Here is a 25,945-nt window from a genome sequence, read left to right as displayed (position 1 = left end):
CTAAACCTAGTTGTCCTGATGCTAACCCTAGTTGTCCTGACGCTAACCCTAGTTGTTCTGACGGTAACCTAGTTGTCCTGACGCTAACCCTAGTTGTCCTGACGCTAACCCTAGTTGTCCTGGCGCTAACCCTAGTTGTCCTGACGCTAACCCTAGTTGTCGTGACGCTAACCCTAGTTGTCGTGATGCTAACCCTAGTTGTCCTTACGCTAACCCTAGTTGTCCTGACGCTATCCCTAGTTGTCCTGACGCTAACCCTAGTTGTCCTGACGCTAACCCTAGTTGTCCTGACGCTAAACCTAGTTGTCCTGACGCTAACCCTAGTTGTCCTGACGCTAACCCTAGTTGTCCTGACGCTAACCCTAGTTGTCCTGACGCTAAACCTAGTTGTCCTGATGCTAACCCTAGTTGTCCTGACGCTAACCCTAGTTGTCCTGACGCTAACCCTAGTTGTCCTGACGCTAAACCTAGTTGTCCTGATGCTAACCCTAGTTGTCCTGACGCTAACCCTAGTTGTTCTGACGGTAACCCTAGTTGTCCTGACGCTAACCCTAGTTGTCCTGACGCTAACCCTAGTTGTCCTGGCGCTAACCCTAGTTGTCCTGACGCTAACCCTAGTTGTCGTGACGCTAACCCTAGTTGTCCTGACGCTAACCCTAGTTGTCCTGACGCTAACCCTAGATGTCCTGACGCTATCCCTAGTTGTCCTGACGCTAACCCTAGTTGTCCTGACGCTAACCCTAGTTGTCCTGACGCTAACCCTAGTTGTCGTGACGCTAACCCTAGTTGTCCTGACGCTAACCCTAGTTGTCCTGACGCTAACCCTAGTTGTCCTGACGCTAACCCTAGTTGTCCTGACGCTAACCCTAGTTGTCCTGACGCTAACCCTAGTTGTCCTGACTCTAACCCTAGTTGTCCTGACGCTAAACCTAGTTGTCCTGATGCTAACCCTAGTTGTCCTGACGCTAACCCTAGTTGTTCTGATGCTAACCCTAGTTGTCCTGACGCTAACCCTAGTTGTCCTGGCGCTAACCCTAGTTGTCCTGACGCTAACCCTAGTTGTCCTGACGCTAACCGTAGTTGTCCTGGCGCTAACCCTAGTTGTCGTGACGCTAACCCTAGTTGTCCTGACGCTAACCCTAGTTGTCCTGACGCTAACCCTAGTTGTGACGCTAACCCTAGTTGTCCTGACGCTAACCCTAGTTTTCCTGACGCTAACCCTAGTTGTCCTGACGCTAACCCTAGTTGTCCTGACGCTAACCCTAGTTGTCCTGACGCTAACCCTAGTTGTGACGCTAACCCTAGTTGTCCTGACGCTAACCCTAGTTTTCCTGACGCTAACCCTAGTTGTCCTGACGCTAACCCTAGTTGTCCTGACGCTAACCCTAGTTGTCCTGACGATAAACCTAGTTGTCCTGACGCTAACCCTAGTTGTCCTGACGCTAACCCTAGTTGTCCTGACGCTAACCCTAGTTGTCCTGACTCTAACCCTAGTTGTCCTGACGCTAAAGCTAGTTGTCCTGATGCTAACCCTAGTTGTCCTGACGCTAACCCTAGTTGTTCTGATGCTAACCCTAGTTGTCCTGACGCTAACCCTAGTTGTCCTGGCGCTAACCCTAGTTGTCCTGACGCTAACCCTAGTTGTCCTGACGCTAACCCTAGTTGTGACGCTAAACCTAGTTGTCCTGACGCTAACCCTAGTTGTCCTGACGCTAACCCTAGTTGTCCTGACGATAAACCTAGTTGTCCTGACGCTAACCCTAGTTGTCCTGACGCTAACCCTAGTTGTTCTGACGCTAACCCTAGTTGTCCTGACGCTAACCCTAGTTGTCCTGACGCTAACCCTAGTTGTCCTGGCGCTAACCCTAGTTGTCCTGACGCTAACCCTAGTTGTCCTGGCGCTAACCCTAGTTGTCGTGACGCTAACCCTAGTTGTCCTGACGCTAACCCTAGTTGTCCTGACGCTAACCCTAGTTGTCCTGACGCTAACCCTAGTTGTCGTGACGCTAACCTAGTTGTCCTGACGCTAACCCTAGTTGTGACGCTAACCCTAGTTGTCCTGACGCTAACCCTAGTTGTCCTGACGCTAACCCTAGTTGTCCTGACGCTAACCCTAGTTGTCGTGACGCTAACCCTAGTTGTCCTGACGCTAACCCTAGTTGTCCTGACGCTAACCCTAGTTGTCGTGACGCTCACCCTAGTTGTCCTGACGCTAACCCTAGTTGTCCTGACGCTAACCCTAGTTGTCGTGACGCTAACCCTAGTTGTCGTGACGCTAACCCTAGTTGTCGTGACGCTAACCCTAGTTGTCCTGACGCTAACCCTAGTTGTCCTGACGCTAACCCTAGTTGTCCTGACGCTAACCCTAGTTGTCGTGACGCTAACCCTAGTTGTGACGCTAACCCTAGTTGTCCTGACGCTAACCCTAGTTGTCCTGATGCTAACCCTAGTTGTCCTGACGCTAAACCTAGTTGTCGTGACGCTAACCCTAGTTGTCCTGACGCTAACCCTACTTGTCCTGACGCTAACCCTACTTGTCCTGACGCTAACCCTAGTTGTCCTGACGCTAACCCTAGTTGTTCTGACGCTAACCCTAGTTGTCCTGACGCTAACCCTAGTTGTCCTGACGCAGACCCTAGTTGTCGTGACGCTAACCCTAGTTGTCCTGACGCTAACCCTAGTTGTCCTGACGCTAACCCTAGTTGTGACGCTAACCCTAGTTGTCCTGATGCTAACCCTAGTTGTCCTGACGCTAACCCTAGTTTTCCTGACGCTAACCCTAGTTGTCGTGACGCTAACCCTAGTTGTCCTGACGCTAACCCTAGTTGTGACGCTAACCCTAGTTGTCCTGATGCTAACCCTAGTTGTCCTGACGCTAACCCTAGTTTTCCTGACGCTAACCCTAGTTGTCCTGACGCTAAACCTAGTTGTCCTGATGCTAACCCTAGTTGTCCTGACGCTAACCCTAGTTGTTCTGACGGTAACCTAGTTGTCCTGACGCTAACCCTAGTTGTCCTGACGCTAACCCTAGTTGTCCTGGCGCTAACCCTAGTTGTCCTGACGCTAACCCTAGTTGTCGTGACGCTAACCCTAGTTGTCGTGATGCTAACCCTAGTTGTCCTTACGCTAACCCTAGTTGTCCTGACGCTATCCCTAGTTGTCCTGACGCTAACCCTAGTTGTCCTGACGCTAACCCTAGTTGTCCTGACGCTAAACCTAGTTGTCCTGACGCTAACCCTAGTTGTCCTGACGCTAACCCTAGTTGTCCTGACGCTAACCCTAGTTGTCCTGACGCTAAACCTAGTTGTCCTGATGCTAACCCTAGTTGTCCTGACGCTAACCCTAGTTGTCCTGACGCTAACCCTAGTTGTCCTGACGCTAAACCTAGTTGTCCTGATGCTAACCCTAGTTGTCCTGACGCTAACCCTAGTTGTTCTGACGGTAACCCTAGTTGTCCTGACGCTAACCCTAGTTGTCCTGACGCTAACCCTAGTTGTCCTGGCGCTAACCCTAGTTGTCCTGACGCTAACCCTAGTTGTCGTGACGCTAACCCTAGTTGTCCTGACGCTAACCCTAGTTGTCCTGACGCTAACCCTAGATGTCCTGACGCTATCCCTAGTTGTCCTGACGCTAACCCTAGTTGTCCTGACGCTAACCCTAGTTGTCCTGACGCTAACCCTAGTTGTCGTGACGCTAACCCTAGTTGTCCTGACGCTAACCCTAGTTGTCCTGACGCTAACCCTAGTTGTCCTGACGCTAACCCTAGTTGTCCTGACGCTAACCCTAGTTGTCCTGACGCTAACCCTAGTTGTCCTGACTCTAACCCTAGTTGTCCTGACGCTAAACCTAGTTGTCCTGATGCTAACCCTAGTTGTCCTGACGCTAACCCTAGTTGTTCTGATGCTAACCCTAGTTGTCCTGACGCTAACCCTAGTTGTCCTGGCGCTAACCCTAGTTGTCCTGACGCTAACCCTAGTTGTCCTGACGCTAACCGTAGTTGTCCTGGCGCTAACCCTAGTTGTCGTGACGCTAACCCTAGTTGTCCTGACGCTAACCCTAGTTGTCCTGACGCTAACCCTAGTTGTGACGCTAACCCTAGTTGTCCTGACGCTAACCCTAGTTTTCCTGACGCTAACCCTAGTTGTCCTGACGCTAACCCTAGTTGTCCTGACGCTAACCCTAGTTGTCCTGACGATAAACCTAGTTGTCCTGACGCTAACCCTAGTTGTCCTGACGCTAACCCTAGTTGTCCTGACGCTAACCCTAGTTGTCCTGACTCTAACCCTAGTTGTCCTGACGCTAAACCTAGTTGTCCTGATGCTAACCCTAGTTGTCCTGACGCTAACCCTAGTTGTTCTGATGCTAACCCTAGTTGTCCTGACGCTAACCCTAGTTGTCCTGGCGCTAACCCTAGTTGTCCTGACGCTAACCCTAGTTGTCCTGACGCTAACCCTAGTTGTGACGCTAACCCTAGTTGTCCTGACGCTAACCCTAGTTTTCCTGACGCTAACCCTAGTTGTCGTGACGCTAACCCTAGTTGTCCTGACGCTAACCCTAGTTGTCCTGACGCTAACCCTAGTTGTCCTGACGCTAAACCTAGTTGTCCTGACGCTAACCCTAGTTGTCGTGACGCTAACCCTAGTTGTCCTGACGCTAACCCTAGTTGTCCTGACGCTAAACCTAGTTGTCCTGATGCTAACCCTAGTTGTCCTGACGCTAACCCTAGTTGTCCTGACGCTAACCCTAGTTGTCCTGACGCTAACCCTAGTTGTCCTGACGCTAAACCTAGTTGTCCTGATGCTAACCCTAGTTGTCCTGACGATAAACCTAGTTGTCCTGACGCTAACCCTAGTTGTCCTGACGCTAACCCTAGTTGTCCTGACGCTAACCCTAGTTGTCCTGACTCTAACCCTAGTTGTCCTGACGCTAAAGCTAGTTGTCCTGATGCTAACCCTAGTTGTCCTGACGCTAACCCTAGTTGTTCTGATGCTAACCCTAGTTGTCCTGACGCTAACCCTAGTTGTCCTGGCGCTAACCCTAGTTGTCCTGACGCTAACCCTAGTTGTCCTGACGCTAACCCTAGTTGTGACGCTAAACCTAGTTGTCCTGACGCTAACCCTAGTTGTCCTGACGCTAACCCTAGTTGTCCTGACGATAAACCTAGTTGTCCTGACGCTAACCCTAGTTGTCCTGACGCTAACCCTAGTTGTTCTGACGCTAACCCTAGTTGTCCTGACGCTAACCCTAGTTGTCCTGACGCTAACCCTAGTTGTCCTGGCGCTAACCCTAGTTGTCCTGACGCTAACCCTAGTTGTCCTGGCGCTAACCCTAGTTGTCGTGACGCTAACCCTAGTTGTCCTGACGCTAACCCTAGTTGTCCTGACGCTAACCCTAGTTGTCCTGACGCTAACCCTAGTTGTCGTGACGCTAACCTAGTTGTCCTGACGCTAACCCTAGTTGTGACGCTAACCCTAGTTGTCCTGACGCTAACCCTAGTTGTCCTGACGCTAACCCTAGTTGTCCTGACGCTAACCCTAGTTGTCGTGACGCTAACCCTAGTTGTCCTGACGCTAACCCTAGTTGTCCTGACGCTAACCCTAGTTGTCGTGACGCTCACCCTAGTTGTCCTGACGCTAACCCTAGTTGTCCTGACGCTAACCCTAGTTGTCGTGACGCTAACCCTAGTTGTCGTGACGCTAACCCTAGTTGTCGTGACGCTAACCCTAGTTGTCCTGACGCTAACCCTAGTTGTCCTGACGCTAACCCTAGTTGTCCTGACGCTAACCCTAGTTGTCGTGACGCTAACCCTAGTTGTGACGCTAACCCTAGTTGTCCTGACGCTAACCCTAGTTGTCCTGATGCTAACCCTAGTTGTCCTGACGCTAAACCTAGTTGTCGTGACGCTAACCCTAGTTGTCCTGACGCTAACCCTACTTGTCCTGACGCTAACCCTACTTGTCCTGACGCTAACCCTAGTTGTCCTGACGCTAACCCTAGTTGTTCTGACGCTAACCCTAGTTGTCCTGACGCTAACCCTAGTTGTCCTGACACAGACCCTAGTTGTCGTGACGCTAACCCTAGTTGTCCTGACGCTAACCCTAGTTGTCCTGACGCTAACCCTAGTTGTGACGCTAACCCTAGTTGTCCTGATGCTAACCCTAGTTGTCCTGACGCTAACCCTAGTTTTCCTGACGCTAACCCTAGTTGTCGTGACGCTAACCCTAGTTGTCCTGACGCTAACCCTAGTTGTGACGCTAACCCTAGTTGTCCTGATGCTAACCCTAGTTGTCCTGACGCTAACCCTAGTTTTCCTGACGCTAACCCTAGTTGTCCTGACGCTAAACCTAGTTGTCCTGATGCTAACCCTAGTTGTCCTGACGCTAACCCTAGTTGTTCTGACGGTAACCTAGTTGTCCTGACGCTAACCCTAGTTGTCCTGACGCTAACCCTAGTTGTCCTGGCGCTAACCCTAGTTGTCCTGACGCTAACCCTAGTTGTCGTGACGCTAACCCTAGTTGTCGTGATGCTAACCCTAGTTGTCCTTACGCTAACCCTAGTTGTCCTGACGCTATCCCTAGTTGTCCTGACGCTAACCCTAGTTGTCCTGACGCTAACCCTAGTTGTCCTGACGCTAAACCTAGTTGTCCTGACGCTAACCCTAGTTGTCCTGACGCTAACCCTAGTTGTCCTGACGCTAACCCTAGTTGTCCTGACGCTAAACCTAGTTGTCCTGATGCTAACCCTAGTTGTCCTGACGCTAACCCTAGTTGTCCTGACGCTAACCCTAGTTGTCCTGACGCTAAACCTAGTTGTCCTGATGCTAACCCTAGTTGTCCTGACGCTAACCCTAGTTGTTCTGACGGTAACCCTAGTTGTCCTGACGCTAACCCTAGTTGTCCTGACGCTAACCCTAGTTGTCCTGGCGCTAACCCTAGTTGTCCTGACGCTAACCCTAGTTGTCGTGACGCTAACCCTAGTTGTCCTGACGCTAACCCTAGTTGTCCTGACGCTAACCCTAGATGTCCTGACGCTATCCCTAGTTGTCCTGACGCTAACCCTAGTTGTCCTGACGCTAACCCTAGTTGTCCTGACGCTAACCCTAGTTGTCCTGACGCTAACCCTAGTTGTCCTGACGCTAACCCTAGTTGTCCTGACGCTAACCCTAGTTGTCCTGACGCTAACCCTAGTTGTCCTGACTCTAACCCTAGTTGTCCTGACGCTAAACCTAGTTGTCCTGATGCTAACCCTAGTTGTCCTGACGCTAACCCTAGTTGTTCTGATGCTAACCCTAGTTGTCCTGACGCTAACCCTAGTTGTCCTGGCGCTAACCCTAGTTGTCCTGACGCTAACCCTAGTTGTCCTGACGCTAACCGTAGTTGTCCTGGCGCTAACCCTAGTTGTCGTGACGCTAACCCTAGTTGTCCTGACGCTAACCCTAGTTGTCCTGACGCTAACCCTAGTTGTGACGCTAACCCTAGTTGTCCTGGCGCTAACCCTAGTTTTCCTGACGCTAACCCTAGTTGTCCTGACGCTAACCCTAGTTGTCCTGACGCTAACCCTAGTTGTCCTGACGATAAACCTAGTTGTCCTGACGCTAACCCTAGTTGTCCTGACGCTAACCCTAGTTGTCCTGACGCTAACCCTAGTTGTCCTGACTCTAACCCTAGTTGTCCTGACGCTAAACCTAGTTGTCCTGATGCTAACCCTAGTTGTCCTGACGCTAACCCTAGTTGTTCTGATGCTAACCCTAGTTGTCCTGACGCTAACCCTAGTTGTCCTGGCGCTAACCCTAGTTGTCCTGACGCTAACCCTAGTTGTCCTGACGCTAACCCTAGTTGTGACGCTAACCCTAGTTGTCCTGACGCTAACCCTAGTTTTCCTGACGCTAACCCTAGTTGTCGTGACGCTAACCCTAGTTGTCCTGACGCTAACCCTAGTTGTCCTGACGCTAACCCTAGTTGTCCTGACGCTAAACCTAGTTGTCCTGACGCTAACCCTAGTTGTCGTGACGCTAACCCTAGTTGTCCTGACGCTAACCCTAGTTGTCCTGACGCTAAACCTAGTTGTCCTGATGCTAACCCTAGTTGTCCTGACGCTAACCCTAGTTGTCCTGACGCTAACCCTAGTTGTCCTGACGCTAACCCTAGTTGTCCTGACGCTAAACCTAGTTGTCCTGATGCTAACCCTAGTTGTCCTGACGCTAACCCTAGTTGTTCTGACGGTAACCCTAGTTGTCCTGACGCTAACCCTAGTTGTCCTGACGCTAACCCTAGTTGTCCTGGCGCTAACCCTAGTTGTCCTTACGCTAACCCTAGTTGTCCTGACGCTATCCCTAGTTGTCCTGACGCTAACCCTAGTTGTCCTTACGCTAACCCTAGTTGTCCTGACGCTATCCCTAGTTGTCCTGACGCTAACCCTAGTTGTCCTGACGCTAACCCTAGTTGTCCTGACGCTAACCCTAGTTGTCCTGACGCTAACCCTAGTTGTCCTGACGCTAACCCTAGTTGTCGTGACGCTAACCCTAGTTGTCGTGACGCTAACCCTAGTTGTCCTGACGCTAACCCTAGTTGTCCTGACGCTAACCCTAGTTGTCCTGACGCTAAACCTAGTTGTCCTGACGCTAACCCTAGTTGTCCTGACGCTAACCCTAGTTGTCCTGACGCTAACCCTAGTTGTCCTGACGCTAAACCTAGTTGTCCTGACGCTAACCCTAGTTGTCCTGACGCTAACCCTAGTTGTCCTGACGCTAACCCTAGTTGTCCTGACGCTAAACCTAGTTGTCCTGACGCTAACCCTAGTTGTCCTGACGCTAACCCTAGTTGTTCTGACGGTAACCCTAGTTGTCCTGACGCTAACCCTAGTTGTCCTGACGCAAACCCTAGTTGTCCTGGCGCTAACCCTAGTTGTCCTGACGCTAACCCTAGTTGTCGTGACGCTAACCCTAGTTGTCCTGACGCTAACCCTAGTTGTCCTTACGCTAACCCTAGTTGTCCTGACGCTATCCCTAGTTGTCCTGACGCTAACCCTAGTTGTCCTGACGCTAACCCTAGTTGTCCTGACGCTATCCCTAGTTGTCCTGACGCTAACCCTAGTTGTCCTGACGCTAACCCTAGTTGTCGTGACGCTAACCCTAGTTGTCCTGACGCTAACCCTAGTTGTCGTGACGCTAACCCTAGTTGTCCTGACGCTAACCCTAGTTGTCCTGACGCTAACCCTAATTGTCCTGACACTAACCCTAGTTGTCGTGACGCTAACCCTAGTTGTCCTGACGCTAACCCTAGTTGTGACGCTAACCCTAGTTGTCCTGACGCTAACCCTAGTTGTCCGGATGCTAACCCTAGTTGTCCTGACACTAACCCTAGTTGTCGTGACGCTAACCCTAGTTGTCCTGACGCCAACCCTACTTGTCCTGATGCTAACCCTAGTTGTCCTGACGCTAACCCTAGTTGTCCTGACGCTAACCCTAGTTGTCCTGATGCTAACCCTAGTTGTCCTGACTCTAACCCTAGTTGTCCTGACGCTAACCCTAGTTGTTCTGACGCTAACCCTAGTTGTCCTGACGCTAACCCTAGTTTTCCTGACGCTAACCCTAGTTGTCCTGGCGCTAACCCTAGTTGTCCTGGCGCTAACCCTAGTTTTCATGACGCTAACCCTAGTTGTCATGACGCTAACCCTAGTTGTCCTGGTGCTAACCCTAGTTGTCCTGGCGCTAACCCTAGTTGTCCTGGCGCTAACCCTAGTTGTCCTGGCGCTAACCCTAGTTGTCCTGGCGCTAACCTTAGTTGTCCTGGCGCTAACCCTAGTTGTCCTGGCGCTATCCCTAGTTGTCCTGACGCTAACCCTAGTTGTCCTGACGCTAAACCTAGTTGTCCTGACGCTAACCCTAGTTGTCCTGGCGCTAACCCTAGTTGTCCTGGCGCTAACCCTAGTTGTAATGGCACTAACCCTAGTTGTAATGGCGCTAACCCTAGTTGTCCTGACGCTAACCCTAGTTGTCCTGGCGCTAACCCTAGTTGTCCTGGCGCTAACCCTAGTTGTAATGGCGCTAACCCTAGTTGTCCTGGCGCTAGCCCTAGTTGTCGTGACGCTAACCCTAGTTGTCCTTACGCTAACCCTAGTTGTCCTGACGCTAACCCTAGTTGTCGTGACGCTAACCCTAGTTGTCCTGACGCTAACCCTAGTTGTCCTGACGCTAACCCTAGTTGTCGTGACGCTAACCCTAGTTGTCCTGACGCTAACCCTAGTTGTCGTGACGCTAACCCTAGTTGTCCTGACGCTAACCCTAGTTGTCGTGACGCTAACCCTAGTTGTCCTGACGCTAACCCTAGTTGTCCTGACGCTAACCCTAGTTGTCCTGACGCTAACCCTAGTTGTCGTGACGCTAACCCTAGTTGTCCTGACGCTAACCCTAGTTGTCCTGACGCTAACCCTAGTTGTCCTGACGCTAACCCTAGTTGTCCTGACGCTAAACCTAGTTGTCCTGACGCTAACCCTAGTTGTCCTGACGCTAACCCTAGTTGTCCTGACTCTAACCCTAGTTGTCCTGACGCTAAACCTAGTTGTCCTGATGCTAACCCTAGTTGTCCTGACGCTAACCCTAGTTGTTCTGACGCTAACCCTAGTTGTCCTGACGCTAACCCTAGTTGTTCTGACGCTAACCCTAGTTGTCCTGGCGCTAACAATAGTTGTCCTGGCGCTAACCCTAGTTGTCCTGACGCTAACCCTAGTTGTCCTGACGCTAACCCTAGTTGTCCTGGCGCTAACCCTAGTTGTCGTGACGCTAACCATAGTTGTCCTGACGCTAACCCTAGTTGTCCTGACGCTAACCCTAGTTGTGACGCTAACCCTAGTTGTCCTGACGCTAACCCTAGTTGTCCTGACGGTAACCCTAGTTTTCCTGACGCTAACCCTAGTTGTCGTGACGCTAACCCTAGTTGTCCTGACGCTAACCCTAGTTGTCCTGACGCTAACCCTAGTTGTCCTGACGCTAAACCTAGTTGTCCTGACGCTAACCCTAGATGTCCTGATGCTAACCCTAGTTGTCCTGACTCTAACCCTAGTTGTCCTGACGCTAACCCTAGTTGTTCTGACGCTAACCCTAGTTGTCCTGATGCTAACCCTAGTTTTCCTGACGCTAACCCTAGTTGTCCTGGCGCTAACCCTAGTTGTCCTGGCGCTAACCCTAGTTGTCCTGACGCTAACCCTAGTTGTCCTGGTGCTAACCCTAGTTGTCCTGGCGCTAACCCTAGTTGTCCTGGCGCTAACCTTAGTTGTCCTGGCGCTAACCCTAGTTGTCCTGGCGCTAACCCTAGTTGTCCTGACGCTAACCCTAGTTGTCCTGACGCTAAACCTAGTTGTCCTGACGCTAACCCTAGTTGTCCTGGCGCTAACCCTAGTTGTAATGGCACTAACCCTAGTTGTAATGGCGCTAACCCTAGTTGTCCTGACGCTAACCCTAGTTGTCCTGGCGCTAACCCTAGTTGTCCTGGCGCTAACCCTAGTTGTAATGGCGCTAACCCTAGTTGTCCTGGCGCTAGCCCTAGTTGTCGTGACGCTAACCCTAGTTGTCCTGACGCTAACCCTAGTTGTCCTGACGCTAACCCTAGTTGTCGTGACGCTAACCCTAGTTGTCCTGACGCTAACCCTAGTTGTCCTGACGCTAACCCTAGTTGTCGTGACGCTAACCCTAGTTGTCCTGACGCTAACCCTAGTTGTCGTGACGCTAACCCTAGTTGTCCTGACGCTAACCCTAGTTGTCGTGACGCTAACCCTAGTTGTCCTGACGCTAACCCTAGTTGTCCTGACGCTAACCCTAGTTGTCCTGACGCTAACCCTAGTTGTCCTGACGCTAACCCTAGTTGTCCTGACGCTAAACCTAGTTGTCCTGACGCTAACCCTAGTTGTCCTGACGCTAAACCTAGTTGTCCTGACGCTAACCCTAGTTGTCCTGACGCTAACCCTAGTTGTCCTGACGCTAAACCTAGTTGTCCTGACGCTAACCCTAGTTGTCCTGACGCTAACCCTAGTTGTCGTGACGCTAACCCTAGTTGTCCTGACGCTAACCCTAGTTGTCCTGACGCTAACCCTAGTTGTCCTGACGCTAAACCTAGTTGTCCTGACGCTAACCGTAGTTGTCCTGACGCTAACCCTAGTTGTCCTGACGCTAACCCTAGTTGTCCTGACTCTAACCCTAGTTGTCCTGACGCTAAACCTAGTTGTCCTGACGCTAACCCTAGTTGTCCTGACGCTAACCCTAGTTGTCCTGACTCTAACCCTAGTTGTCCTGACGCTAACCCTAGTTGTTCTGACGCTAACCCTAGTTGTCCTGACGCTAACCCTAGTTTTCCTGACGCTAACCCTAGTTGTCCTGGCGCTAACCCTAGTTGTCCTGGCGCTAACCCTAGTTGTCATGACGCTAACCCTAGTTGTCATGACGCTAACCCTAGTTGTCCTGGTGCTAACCCTAGTTGTCCTGGCGCTAACCCTAGTTGTCCTGGCGCTAACCCTAGTTGTCCTGGCGCTAACCCTAGTTGTCCTGGCGCTAACCTTAGTTGTCCTGGCGCTAACCCTAGTTGTCCTGGCGCTATCCCTAGTTGTCCTGACGCTAACCCTAGTTGTCCTGACGCTAAACCTAGTTGTCCTGACGCTAACCCTAGTTGTCCTGGCGCTAACCCTAGTTGTCCTGGCGCTAACCCTAGTTGTAATGGCACTAACCCTAGTTGTAATGGCGCTAACCCTAGTTGTCCTGACGCTAACCCTAGTTGTCCTGGCGCTAACCCTAGTTGTCCTGGCGCTAACCCTAGTTGTAATGGCGCTAACCCTAGTTGTCCTGGCGCTAGCCCTAGTTGTCGTGACGCTAACCCTAGTTGTCCTTACGCTAACCCTAGTTGTCCTGACGCTAACCCTAGTTGTCGTGACGCTAACCCTAGTTGTCCTGACGCTAACCCTAGTTGTCCTGACGCTAACCCTAGTTGTCGTGACGCTAACCCTAGTTGTCCTGACGCTAACCCTAGTTGTCGTGACGCTAACCCTAGTTGTCCTGACGCTAACCCTAGTTGTCGTGACGCTAACCCTAGTTGTCCTGACGCTAACCCTAGTTGTCCTGACGCTAACCCTAGTTGTCCTGACGCTAACCCTAGTTGTCGTGACGCTAACCCTAGTTGTCCTGACGCTAACCCTAGTTGTCCTGACGCTAACCCTAGTTGTCCTGACGCTAACCCTAGTTGTCCTGACGCTAAACCTAGTTGTCCTGACGCTAACCCTAGTTGTCCTGACGCTAACCCTAGTTGTCCTGACTCTAACCCTAGTTGTCCTGACGCTAAACCTAGTTGTCCTGATGCTAACCCTAGTTGTCCTGACGCTAACCCTAGTTGTTCTGACGCTAACCCTAGTTGTCCTGACGCTAACCCTAGTTGTTCTGACGCTAACCCTAGTTGTCCTGGCGCTAACAATAGTTGTCCTGGCGCTAACCCTAGTTGTCCTGACGCTAACCCTAGTTGTCCTGACGCTAACCCTAGTTGTCCTGGCGCTAACCCTAGTTGTCGTGACGCTAACCATAGTTGTCCTGACGCTAACCCTAGTTGTCCTGACGCTAACCCTAGTTGTGACGCTAACCCTAGTTGTCCTGACGCTAACCCTAGTTGTCCTGACGGTAACCCTAGTTTTCCTGACGCTAACCCTAGTTGTCGTGACGCTAACCCTAGTTGTCCTGACGCTAACCCTAGTTGTCCTGACGCTAACCCTAGTTGTCCTGACGCTAAACCTAGTTGTCCTGACGCTAACCCTAGATGTCCTGATGCTAACCCTAGTTGTCCTGACTCTAACCCTAGTTGTCCTGACGCTAACCCTAGTTGTTCTGACGCTAACCCTAGTTGTCCTGATGCTAACCCTAGTTTTCCTGACGCTAACCCTAGTTGTCCTGGCGCTAACCCTAGTTGTCCTGGCGCTAACCCTAGTTGTCCTGACGCTAACCCTAGTTGTCCTGGTGCTAACCCTAGTTGTCCTGGCGCTAACCCTAGTTGTCCTGGCGCTAACCTTAGTTGTCCTGGCGCTAACCCTAGTTGTCCTGGCGCTAACCCTAGTTGTCCTGACGCTAACCCTAGTTGTCCTGACGCTAAACCTAGTTGTCCTGACGCTAACCCTAGTTGTCCTGGCGCTAACCCTAGTTGTAATGGCACTAACCCTAGTTGTAATGGCGCTAACCCTAGTTGTCCTGACGCTAACCCTAGTTGTCCTGGCGCTAACCCTAGTTGTCCTGGCGCTAACACTAGTTGTAATGGCGCTAACCCTAGTTGTCCTGGCGCTAGCCCTAGTTGTCGTGACGCTAACCCTAGTTGTCCTGACGCTAACCCTAGTTGTCCTGACGCTAACCCTAGTTGTCGTGACGCTAACCCTAGTTGTCCTGACGCTAACCCTAGTTGTCCTGACGCTAACCCTAGTTGTCGTGACGCTAACCCTAGTTGTCCTGACGCTAACCCTAGTTGTCGTGACGCTAACCCTAGTTGTCCTGACGCTAACCCTAGTTGTCGTGACGCTAACCCTAGTTGTCCTGACGCTAACCCTAGTTGTCCTGACGCTAACCCTAGTTGTCCTGACGCTAACCCTAGTTGTCCTGACGCTAACCCTAGTTGTCCTGACGCTAAACCTAGTTGTCCTGACGCTAACCCTAGTTGTCCTGACGCTAAACCTAGTTGTCCTGACGCTAACCCTAGTTGTCCTGACGCTAACCCTAGTTGTCCTGACGCTAAACCTAGTTGTCCTGACGCTAACCCTAGTTGTCCTGACGCTAACCCTAGTTGTCGTGACGCTAACCCTAGTTGTCCTGACGCTAACCCTAGTTGTCCTGACGCTAACCCTAGTTGTCCTGACGCTAAACCTAGTTGTCCTGACGCTAACCGTAGTTGTCCTGACGCTAACCCTAGTTGTCCTGACGCTAACCCTAGTTGTCCTGACTCTAACCCTAGTTGTCCTGACGCTAAACCTAGTTGTCCTGACGCTAACCCTAGTTGTCCTGACGCTAACCCTAGTTGTCCTGACTCTAACCCTAGTTGTCCTGACGCTAACCCTAGTTGTCCTGACGCTAACCCTAGTTGTCCTGACGCTAACCCTAGTTGTTCTGACGCTAACCCTAGTTGTCCTGACGCTAACCCTAGTTGTTCTGACGCTAACCCTAGTTGTCCTGAAGCTAACCCTAGTTGTCCTGACGCTAACCCTAGTTGTCGTGACGCTAACCCTAGTTGTCCTGACGCTAACCCTAGTTGTCCTGACGCTAACCCTAGTTGTCCTGACGCTAAACCTAGTTGTCCTGACGCTAACCCTAGTTGTCCTGACGCTAACCCTAGTTGTCCTGACGCTAACCCTAGTTGTCCTGACGCTAACCCTAGTTGTCCTGACGCTAACCCTAGTTGTCCTGACGCTAACCCTAGTTGTCCTGACGCTAAACCTAGTTGTCCTGACGCTAACCCTAGTTGTCCTGACGCTAACCCTAGTTGTTCTGACGGTAACCCTAGTTGTCCTGACGCTAACCCTAGTTGTCCTGACGCAAACCCTAGTTGTCCTGGCGCTAACCCTAGTTGTCCTGACGCTAACCCTAGTTGTCGTGACGCTAACCCTAGTTGTCCTGACGCTAACCCTAGTTGTCCTTACGCTAACCCTAGTTGTCCTGACGCTATCCCTAGTTGTCCTGACGCTAACCCTAGTTGTCCTGACGCTATCCCTAGTTGTCCTGACGCTAACCCTAGTTGTCCTGACGCTAACCCTAGTTGTCCTGACGCTATCCCTAGTTGTCCTGACGCTAACCCTAGTTGTCCTGACGCTAACCCTAGTTGTCCTGACGCTAACCCTAGTTGTCCTGACGCTAACCCTAGTTGTCGTGACGCTAACCCTAGTTGTCCTGACGCTAACCCTAGTTGTCCTGACGCTAACCCTAATTGTCCTGACACTAACCCTAGTTGTCGTGACGCTAACCCTAGTTGTCCTGACGCTAACCCTAGTTGTGACGCTAACCCTAGTTGTCCTGACGCTAACCCTAGTTGTCCGGATGCTAACCCTAGTTGTCCTGACACTAACCCTAGTTGTCGTGACGCTAACCCTAGTTGTCCTGACGCCAACCCTACTTGTCCTGATGCTAACCCTAGTTGTCCTGACGCTAACCCTAGTTGTCCTGACGCTAACCCTAGTTGTCCTGACGCTAACCCTAGTTGTCCTGATGCTAACCCTAGTTGTCCTGACTCTAACCCTAGTTGTCCTGACGCTAACCCTAGTTGTTCTGACGCTAACCCTAGTTGTCCTGACGCTAACCCTAGTTTTCCTGACGCTAACCCTAGTTGTCCTGGCGCTAACCCTAGTTGTCCTGGCGCTAACCCTAGTTGTCATGACGCTAACCCTAGTTGTCATGACGCTAACCCTAGTTGTCCTGGTGCTAACCCTAGTTGTCCTGGCGCTAACCCTAGTTGTCCTGGCGCTAACCCTAGTTGTCCTGGCGCTAACCCTAGTTGTCCTGGCGCTAACCTTAGTTGTCCTGGCGCTAACCCTAGTTGTCCTGGCGCTAACCCTAGTTGTCGTGACGCTAACCCTAGTTGTCCTGACGCTAACCCTAGTTTTCCTGACGCTAACCCTGTTTGTCCTGGCGCTAACCTTAGTTGTCCTGGCGCTAACCCTAGTTGTCCTGGCGCTAACCTTAGTTGTCCTGGCGCTAACCCTAGTTGTCCTGGCGCTAACCCTAGTTGTCGTGACGCTAACCCTAGTTGTCCTGACGCTAACCCTAGTTGTCCTGGCGCTAACCCTAGTTGTCCTGGCGCTAACCCTAGTTGTCCTGGCGCTAACCTTAGTTGTCCTGGCGCTAACCCTAGTTGTCCTGGCGCTAACCCTAGTTGTCGTGACGCTAACCCTAGTTGTCCTGACGCTAACCCTAGTTGTCGTGACGCTAACCCTAGTTGTCCTGACGCTAACCCTAGTTGTCCTGACGCTAACCATAATTGTCCTGACACTAACCCTAGTTGTCGTGACGCTAACCCTAGTTGTCCTGACGCTAACCCTAGTTGTGACGCTAACCCTAGTTGTCCTGACGCTAACCCTAGTTGTCCGGATGCTAACCCTAGTTGTCCTGACACTAACCCTAGTTGTCGTGACGCTAACCCTAGTTGTCCTGACGCCAACCCTACTTGTCCTGATGCTAACCCTAGTTGTCCTGACGCTAACCCTAGTTGTCCTGACGCTAACCCTAGTTGTCCTGACGCTAACCCTAGTTGTCCTGATGCTAACCCTAGTTGTCCTGACTCTAACCCTAGTTGTCCTGACGCTAACCCTAGTTGTTCTGACGCTAACCCTAGTTGTCCTGACGCTAACCCTAGTTTTCCTGACGCTAACCCTAGTTGTCCTGGCGCTAACCCTAGTTGTCCTGGCGCTAACCCTAGTTGTCATGACGCTAACCCTAGTTGTCATGACGCTAACCCTAGTTGTCCTGGTGCTAACCCTAGTTGTCCTGGCGCTAACCCTAGTTGTCCTGGCGCTAACCCTAGTTGTCCTGGCGCTAACCCTAGTTGTCCTGGCGCTAACCTTAGTTGTCCTGGCGCTAACCCTAGTTGTCCTGGCGCTAACCCTAGTTGTCCTGACGCTAACCCTAGTTGTCCTGACGCTAAACCTAGTTGTCCTGACGCTAACCCTAGTTGTCCTGGCGCTAACCCTAGTTGTCCTGGCGCTAACCCTAGTTGTAATGGCACTAACCCTAGTTGTAATGGCGCTAACCCTAGTTGTCCTGACGCTAACCCTAGTTGTCCTGGCGCTAACCCTAGTTGTCCTGGCGCTAACCCTAGTTGTAATGGCGCTAACCCTAGTTGTCCTGGCGCTAGCCCTAGTTGTCGTGACGCTAACCCTAGTTGTCCTGACGCTAACCCTAGTTGTCCTGACGCTAACCCTAGTTGTCGTGACGCTAACCCTAGTTGTCCTGACGCTAACCCTAGTTGTCCTGACGCTAACCCTAGTTGTCGTGACGCTAACCCTAGTTGTCCTGACGCTAACCCTAGTTGTCGTGACGCTAACCCTAGTTGTCCTGACGCTAACCCTAGTTGTCGTGACGCTAACCCTAGTTGTCCTGACGCTAACCCTAGTTGTCCTGACGCTAACCCTAGTTGTCCTGACGCTAACCCTAGTTGTCGTGACGCTAACCCTAGTTGTCCTGACGCTAACCCTAGTTGTCCTGACGCTAACCCTAGTTGTCCTGACGCTAACCCTAGTTGTCCTGACGCTAAACCTAGTTGTCCTGACGCTAACCCTAGTTGTCCTGACGCTAACCCTAGTTGTCCTGACTCTAACCCTAGTTGTCCTGACGCTAAACCTAGTTGTCCTGATGCTAACCCTAGTTGTCCTGACGCTAACCCTAGTTGTTCTGACGCTAACCCTAGTTGTCCTGACGCTAACCCTAGTTGTTCTGACGCTAACCCTAGTTGTCCTGGCGCTAACCCTAGTTGTCCTGGCGCTAACCCTAGTTGTCCTGACGCTAACCCTAGTTGTCCTGACGCTAACCCTAGTTGTCCTGGCGCTAACCCTAGTTGTCGTGACGCTAACCATAGTTGTCCTGACGCTAACCCTAGTTGTCCTGACGCTAACCCTAGTTGTGACGCTAACCCTAGTTGTCCTGACGCTAACCCTAGTTGTCCTGACGCTAACCCTAGTTTTAATGACGCTAACCCTAGTTGTCGTGACGCTAACCCTAGTTGTCCTGACGCTAACCCTAGTTGTCCTGACGCTAACCCTAGTTGTCCTGACGCTAAACCTAGTTGTCCTGACGCTAACCCTAGTTGTCCTGATGCTAACCCTAGTTGTCCTGACTCTAACCCTAGTTGTCCTGACGCTAACCCTAGTTGTTCTGACGCTAACCCTAGTTGTCCTGATGCTAACCCTAGTTTTCCTGACGCTAACCCTAGTTGTCCTGGCGCTAACCCTAGTTGTCCTGGCGCTAACCCTAGTTGTCCTGACGCTAACCCTAGTTGTCCTGGTGCTAACCCTAGTTGTCCTGGCGCTAACCCTAGTTGTCCTGGCGCTAACCTTAGTTGTCCTGGCGCTAACCCTAGTTGTCCTGGCGCTAACCCTAGTTGTCCTGACGCTAACCCTAGTTGTCCTGACGCTAAACCTAGTTGTCCTGACGCTAACCCTAGTTGTCCTGGCGCTAACCCTAGTTGTCCTGGCGCTAACCCTAGTTGTAATGGCACTAACCCTAGTTGTAATGGCGCTAACCCTAGTTGTCCTGACGCTAACCCTAGTTGTCCTGGCGCTAACCCTAGTTGTCCTGGCGCTAACCCTAGTTGTAATGGCGCTAACCCTAGTTGTCCTGGCGCTAGCCCTAGTTGTCGTGACTCTAACCCTAGTTGTCCTGACGCTAACCCTAGTTGTCCTGACGCTAACCCTAGTTGTCGTGACGCTAACCCTAGTTGTCCTGACGCTAACCCTAGTTGTCCTGACGCTAACCCTAGTTGTCGTGACGCTAACCCTAGTTGTCCTGACGCTAACCCTAGTTGTCGTGACGCTAACCCTAGTTGTCCTGACGCTAAACCTAGTTGTCGTGACGCTAACCCTAGTTGTCCTGACGCTAACCCTAGTTGTCCTGACGCTAACCCTAGTTGTCGTGACGCTAACCCTAGTTGTCCTGACGCTAACCCTAGTTGTCCTGACGCTAACCCTAGTTGTCCTGACGCTAACCCTAGTTGTCCTGACGCTAACCCTAGTTGTCCTGACGCTAAACCTAGTTGTCCTGACGCTAACCCTAGTTGTCCTGACGCTAAACCTAGTTGTCCTGACGCTAACCCTAGTTGTCCTGACGCTAACCCTAGTTGTCCTGACGCTAACCCTAGTTGTCGTGACGCTAACCCTAGTTGTCCTGACGCTAACCCTAGTTGTCCTGACGCTAACCCTAGTTGTCGTGACGCTAACCCTAGTTGTCCTGACGCTAACCCTAGTTGTCGTGACGCTAACCCTAGTTGTCCTGACGCTAACCCTAGTTGTCGTGACGCTAACCCTAGTTGTCCTGACGCTAACCCTAGTTGTCCTGACGCTAACCCTAGTTGTCGTGACGCTAACCCTAGTTGTCCTGACGCTAACCCTAGTTGTCCTGACGCTAACCCTAGTTGTCCTGACGCTAACCCTAGTTGTCCTGACGCTAAACCTAGTTGTCCTGACGCTAACCCTAGTTGTCCTGACGCTAAACCTTGTTGTCCTGACGCTAACCCTAGTTGTCCTGACGCTAACCCTAGTTGTCCTGACGCTAAACCTAGTTGTCCTGACGCTAACCCTAGTTGTCCTGACGCTAACCCTAGTTGTCGTGACGCTAACCCTAGTTGTCCTGACGCTAACCCTAGTTGTCCTGACGCTAACCCTAGTTGTCCTGACGCTAAACCTAGTTGTCCTGACGCTAACCGTAGTTGTCCTGACGCTAACCCTAGTTGTCCTGACGCTAACCCTAGTTGTCCTGACTCTAACCCTAGTTGTCCTGACGCTAAACCTAGTTGTCCTGACGCTAACCCTAGTTGTCCTGACGCTAACCCTAGTTGTCCTGACGCTAACCCTAGTTGTCCTGACTCTAACCCTAGTTGTCCTGACGCTAAACCTAGTTGTCCTGATGCTAACCCTAGTTGTCCTGACGCTAACCCTAGTTGTTCTGACGCTAACCCTAGTTGTCCTGACGCTAACCCTAGTTGTTCTGACGCTAACCCTAGTTGTCCTGAAGCTAACCCTAGTTGTCCTGGCGCTAACCCTAGTTGTCCTGACGCTAACCCTAGTTGTCCTGACGCTAACCCTAGTTGTCCTGGCGCTAACCCTAGTTGTCGTGACGCTAACCCTAGTTGTCCTGACGCTAACCCTAGTTGTCCTGACGCTAACCCTAGTTGTGACGCTAACCCTAGTTGTCCTGACGCTAACCCTAGTTGTCCTGACGCTAACCCTAGTTTTCCTGACGCTAACCCTAGTTGTCGTGACGCTAACCCTAGTTGTCCTGACGCTAACCCTAGTTGTCCTGACGCTAACCCTAGTTGTCCTGACGCTAAACCTAGTTGTCCTGACGCTAACCCTAGTTGTCCTGACGCTAACCCTAGTTGTCCTGACGCTAAACCTAGTTGTCCTGATGCTAACCCTAGTTGTCCTGACGCTAACCCTAGTTGTCCTGACGCTAACCCTAGTTGTCCTGACGCTAAACCTAGTTGTCCTGACGCTAAACCTAGTTGTCCTCACGCTAACCAAAGTTGTCCTGACGCTAACCCTAGTTGTCCTGACTCAAACCCTAGTTGTCCTGACGCTAAACCTAGTTGTCCTGATGCTAACCCTAGTTGTCCTGACGCTAACCCTAGTTGTTCTGACGCTAACCCTAGTTGTCCTGACGCTAACCCTAGTTGTCCTGACGCTGACCCTAGTTGTCCTGGCGCTAACCCTAGTTGTCCTGACGCTAACCCTAGTTGTCCTGACGCTAACCCTAGTTGTCCTGGTGCTAACCCTAGTTGTCGTGACGCTAACCCTAGTTGTCCTGACGCTAACCCTAGTTGTCCTGACGCTAACCCTAGTTGTGACGCTAACCCTAGTTGTCCTGATGCTAACCCTAGTTGTCCTGACGCTAACCCTAGTTTTCCTGACGCTAACCCTAGTTGTCGTGACGCTAACCCTAGTTGTCCTGACGCTAACCCTAGTTGTCCTGACGCCAACCCTAGTTGTCCTGACGCTAACCCTAGTTGTCCTGACGCTAACCCTAGTTGTCCTGACGCTAAACCTAGTTGTCCTGACGCTAACCCTAGTTGTCCTGACGCTAACCCTAGTTGTCCTGACGATAAACCTAGTTGTCCTGACGCTAACCCTAGTTGTCCTGACGCTAACCCTAGTTGTTCTGACGCTAACCCTAGTTGTCCTGACGCTAACCCTAGTTGTCCTGACGCTAACCCTAGTTGTCCTGGCGCTAACCCTAGTTGTCCTGACGCTAACCCTAGTTGTCCTGGCGCTAAACCTAGTTGTCGTGACGCTAACCCTAGTTGTCCTGACGCTAACCCTAGTTGTCGTGACGCTAACCCTAGTTGTCGTGACGCTAACCCTAGTTGTCCTGACGCTAACCCTAGTTGTCCTGACGCTAACCCTAGTTGTCGTGACGCTCACCCTAGTTGTCCTGACGCTAACCCTAGTTGTCCTGACGCTAACCCTAGTTGTCGTGACGCTAACCCTAGTTGTCGTGACGCTAACCCTAGTTGTCGTGACGCTAACCCTAGTTGTCCTGACGCTAACCCTAGTTGTCCTGACGCTAACCCTAGTTGTCCTGACGCTAACCCTAGTTGTCGTGACGCTAACCCTAGTTGTGACGCTAACCCTAGTTGTCCTGACGCTAACCCTAGTTGTCCTGATGCTAACCCTAGTTGTCCTGACGCTAAACCTAGTTGTCGTGACGCTAACCCTAGTTGTCCTGACGCTAACCCTACTTGTCCTGACGCTAACCCTACTTGTCCTGACGCTAACCCTAGTTGTCCTGACGCTAACCCTAGTTGTTCTGACGCTAACCCTAGTTGTCCTGACGCTAACCCTAGTTGTCCTGACGCAGACCCTAGTTGTCGTGACGCTAACCCTAGTTGTCCTGACGCTAACCCTAGTTGTCCTGACGCTAACCCTAGTTGTGACGCTAACCCTAGTTGTCCTGATGCTAACCCTAGTTGTCCTGACGCTAACCCTAGTTTTCCTGACGCTAACCCTAGTTGTCGTGACGCTAACCCTAGTTGTCCTGACGCTAACCCTAGTTGTGACGCTAACCCTAGTTGTCCTGATGCTAACCCTAGTTGTCCTGACGCTAACCCTAGTTTTCCTGACGCTAACCCTAGTTGTCCTGACGCTAAACCTAGTTGTCCTGATGCTAACCCTAGTTGTCCTGACGCTAACCCTAGTTGTTCTGACGGTAACCCTAGTTGTCCTGACGCTAACCCTAGTTGTCCTGACGCTAACCCTAGTTGTCCTGGCGCTAACCCTAGTTGTCCTGACGCTAACCCTAGTTGTCCTGACGCTAACCCTAGTTGTCGTGACGCTAACCCTAGTTGTCCTTACGCTAACCCTAGTTGTCCTGACGCTATCCCTAGTTGTCCTGACGCTAACCCTAGTTGTCCTGACGCTAACCCTAGTTGTACTGACGCTAAACCTAGTTGTCCTGACGCTAACCCTAGTTGTCCTGACGCTAACCCTAGTTGTCCTGACGCTAACCCTAGTTGTCCTGACGCTAAACCTAGTTGTCCTGATGCTAACCCAAGTTGTCCTGACGCTAACCCTAGTTGTCCTGACGCTAACCCTAGTTGTCCTGACGCTAAACCTAGTTGTCCTGATGCTAACCCTAGTTGTCCTGACGCTAACCGTAGTTGTTCTGACGGTAACCCTAGTTGTCCTGACGCTAACCCTAGTTGTCCTGACGCTAACCCTAGTTGTCCTGGCGCTAACCCTAGTTGTCCTGACGCTAACCCTAGTTGTCGTGACGCTAACCCTAGTTGTCCTGACGCTAACCCTAGTTGTCCTGACGCTAACCCTAGTTGTCCTGACGCTATCCCTAGTTGTCCTGACGGTAACCCTAGTTGTCCTGACGCTAACCCTAGTTGTCCTGACGCTAACCCTAGTTGTCGTGACGCTAACCCTAGTTGTCCTGACGCTAACCCTAGTTGTCCTGACGCTAACCCTAGTTGTCCTGACGCTAACCCTAGTTGTCCTGACGCTAACCCTAGTTGTCCTGACTCTAACCCTAGTTGTCCTGACGCTAAACCTAGTTGTCCTGATGCTAACCCTAGTTGTCCTGACGCTAACCCTAGTTGTTCTGATGCTAACCCTAGTTGTCCTGACGCTAACCCTAGTTGTCCTGGCGCTAACCCTAGTTGTCCTGACGCTAACCCTAGTTGTCCTGACGCTAACCGTAGTTGTCCTGGCGCTAACCCTAGTTGTCGTGACGCTAACCCTAGTTGTCCTGACGCTAACCCTAGTTGTCCTGACGCTAACCCTAGTTGTGACGCTAACCCTAGTTGTCCTGACGCTAACCCTAGTTGTCCTGACGCTAACCCTAGTTGTCCTGACGCTAAACCTAGTTGTCCTGACGCTAACCCTAGTTGTCCTGATGCTAACCCTAGTTGTCCTGACTCTAACCCTAGTTGTCCTGACGCTAACCCTAGTTGTTCTGACGCTAACCCTAGTTGTCCTGATGCTAACCCTAGTTTTCCTGACGCTAACCCTAGTTGTCCTGGCGCTAACCCTAGTTGTCCTGGCGCTAACCCTAGTTGTCCTGACGCTAACCCTAGTTGTCCTGGTGCTAACCCTAGTTGTCCTGGCGCTAACCCTAGTTGTCCTGGCGCTAACCTTAGTTGTCCTGGCGCTAACCCTAGTTGTCCTGGCGCTAACCCTAGTTGTCCTGACGCTAACCCTAGTTGTCCTGACGCTAAACCTAGTTGTCCTGACGCTAACCCTAGTTGTCCTGGCGCTAACCCTAGTTGTCCTGGCGCTAACCCTAGTTGTAATGGCACTAACCCTAGTTGTAATGGCGCTAACCCTAGTTGTCCTGACGCTAACCCTAGTTGTCCTGGCGCTAACCCTAGTTGTCCTGGCGCTAACCCTAGTTGTAATGGCGCTAACCCTAGTTGTCCTGGCGCTAGCCCTAGTTGTCGTGACGCTAACCCTAGTTGTCCTGACGCTAACCCTAGTTGTCCTGACGCTAACCCTAGTTGTCGTGACGCTAACCCTAGTTGTCCTGACGCTAACCCTAGTTGTCCTGACGCTAACCCTAGTTGTCGTGACGCTAACCCTAGTTGTCCTGACGCTAACCCTAGTTGTCGTGACGCTAACCCTAGTTGTCCTGACGCTAAACCTAGTTGTCGTGACGCTAACCCTAGTTGTCCTGACGCTAACCCTAGTTGTCCTGACGCTAACCCTAGTTGTTGTGACGCTAACCCTAGTTGTCCTGACGCTAACCCTAGTTGTCCTGACGCTAACCCTAGTTGTCCTGACGCTAACCCTAGTTGTCCTGACGCTAACCCTAGTTGTCCTGACGCTAAACCTAGTTGTCCTGACGCTAACCCTAGTTGTCCTGACGCTAAACCTAGTTGTCCTGACGCTAACCCTAGTTGTCCTGACGCTAACCCTAGTTGTCCTGACGCTAACCCTAGTTGTCGTGACGCTAACCCTAGTTGTCCTGACGCTAACCCTAGTTGTCCTGACGCTAACCCTAGTTGTCGTGACGCTAACCCTAGTTGTCCTGACGCTAACCCTAGTTGTCGTGACGCTAACCCTAGTTGTCCTGACGCTAACCCTAGTTGTCGTGACGCTAACCCTAGTTGTCCTGACGCTAACCCTAGTTGTCCTGACGCTAACCCTAGTTGTCGTGACGCTAACCCTAGTTGTCCTGACGCTAACCCTAGTTGTCCTGACGCTAACCCTAGTTGTCGTGACGCTAACCCTAGTTGTCCTGACGCTAACCCTAGTTGTCCTGACGCTAACCCTAGTTGTCCTGACGCTAACCCTAGTTGTCCTGACGCTAACCCTAGTTGTCCTGACGCTAAACCTAGTTGTCCTGACGCTAACCCTAGTTGTCCTGACGCTAAACCTAGTTGTCCTGACGCTAACCCTAGTTGTCCTGACGCTAACCCTAGTTGTCCTGACGCTAAACCTAGTTGTCCTGACGCTAACCCTAGTTGTCCTGACGCTAACCCTAGTTGTCGTGACGCTAACCCTAGTTGTCCTGACGCTAACCCTAGTTGTCCTGACGCTAACCCTAGTTGTCCTGACGCTAAACCTAGTTGTCCTGACGCTAACCGTAGTTGTCCTGACGCTAACCCTAGTTGTCCTGACGCTAACCCTAGTTGTCCTGACTCTAACCCTAGTTGTCCTGACGCTAAACCTAGTTGTCCTGACGCTAACCCTAGTTGTCCTGACGCTAACCCTAGTTGTCGTGACGCTAACCCTAGTTGTC

This window comes from Phyllobates terribilis, unplaced genomic scaffold (genome assembly GCF_046119375.1).
Source record: "Phyllobates terribilis strain yellow unplaced genomic scaffold, ASM4611937v1 Scaffold_3__8_contigs__length_932513732, whole genome shotgun sequence".
NCBI classification, from domain to species: domain Eukaryota; kingdom Metazoa; phylum Chordata; class Amphibia; order Anura; family Dendrobatidae; genus Phyllobates; species Phyllobates terribilis.
This window is presented reverse-complemented; position numbering follows the sequence as displayed.